This window comes from Bombina bombina, chromosome 3 (genome assembly GCF_027579735.1).
Source record: "Bombina bombina isolate aBomBom1 chromosome 3, aBomBom1.pri, whole genome shotgun sequence".
NCBI lineage: Eukaryota > Metazoa > Chordata > Amphibia > Anura > Bombinatoridae > Bombina > Bombina bombina.
Genome location: NC_069501.1, coordinates 876,867,128 through 876,868,821, shown reverse-complemented (window position 1 = coordinate 876,868,821; position 1,694 = coordinate 876,867,128).

The following is a 1,694-nucleotide window of genomic DNA, read 5'->3' as shown; positions in this document are numbered from 1 at the left end:
AATTTTAAGGTAAGAAAAAAATTGATTTATTCATATGCATGATCCAAAATATGAAACTGACTGTCTGAAATAAGGAACGTTGAACATCCTGAGTCCAAGGCAAATAAATGTTTGAATACATATATTTAAGAACTTAATATAAAAGTGCCCAACCATAGCTTAGAGTGTCACAGAAAATAAGACTTACTATACCCCAGGACAATCATCTACATGTAGTAGAAAGCCAAACCAGTGCTGAAACGGGAGTGTAAGAGATGAATCTCTATGACCGATAACAGAGAACCTAAGAAATAGATCCCGTAGAAGGAGATCATTGAATTCAAATAGGCAATACTCTCCTCACATCCCTCTGACATTCACTGCATGCTGAGAGGAAAACTGGGCTTCAACCTGCTGCGGAGCGCATATCAACGTAGAATCTAGCACAAACTTACTTCACCACCTCCATAGGAGGCAAAGTTTGTAAAACTGATTTGTGGGTGTGGTGAGGGTGTATTATAGGCCATTTTTGAGGTTTGGGAAACTTTGCCCCTCCTGGTAGGAATGTATATCCCCATACGTCACTAGCTCATGGACTCTTGCTAATTACATGAAAGAAAGTGGCATACAATAGTGTTGGTGTGTCTTTTCTTAACCCTACAATCAAAAGAAATAAGTGGTTATCCTTACATAAATGAGCGTATTTGGGTATAGTTATAGTACTTTGATGTGCACATAAGGGCTTCCCATGATCGTCTTCTCAAATGAATGCACATTTATTCACACCAGGTAATCAACTATTACAAAAATAATCACCTGGCTATAAAAACATACATAGGGACTTTATTTTAAAGTGGGGTTTCTGAACTTTAAACAAAAGGCTCTGTCATTCAAAAAAGTATTACAATTTTAATAAAAAAAATGACTTCAGGGTAGTTAGTAGCAAGCTCAAAGCAAGGGACCTCCAAAGTAATAATATTTTTAGAGATATTACCAGTGCTGTGTGCAAACTCAGTAAGCCAGAATGAGTTAAGGTCTGTTTAATTCATGTTTAAAAACATGGTGTAAAAATGAGGGGTTGACTTTTTAGAGCACTAGGCTGACTTTTCACTTGGGTACAATTTGTACAGTACGGATGGGATTGCATCGGAATGACATGGGTGCAGGTGTGTTGGGGAAAAAGGATGGTAGCACATTTAGAGAATCTTTTAAACTAGACAAGGGGGGAGCGTCAGTTAGAACACAATAGAGGGATCAGTCTGTGAATATGTCCAGCTCGCCCCCTTAATATCTCAAGGAAGGGATGACTTAAGAAATGTCACATTAGAAAGTATAGAGGAAAAACACACACCAAGTAGGCAGCAGAAAGCACATGAAAATTAAATGCATGACAAGAAATGCAAGAAGCATGACAGGTAAAATGTGGGAGCTGGAGCTCTTAGTTGCAGAAGAGGACTATGATGTTATCAGTATAACTGAAACTTGGTGGATGATTCACATGTACTGGGCAGTTAACTTAGAGGGATATACTTTATTTAGGGAGGGACAGGAATAATAAAAGGGGTGGAGGAATCTGCATGTATATTAAACCTAACCTTAAACCTACAATAAGGGAAGATATTTAGGAAAACAATGACAATGTAGAGACCCTGTGGGTTGAAATAAAGAGTGGGTGAAAAAAATCCTAAAAAAAATACTACTTGGAACATGCCCCC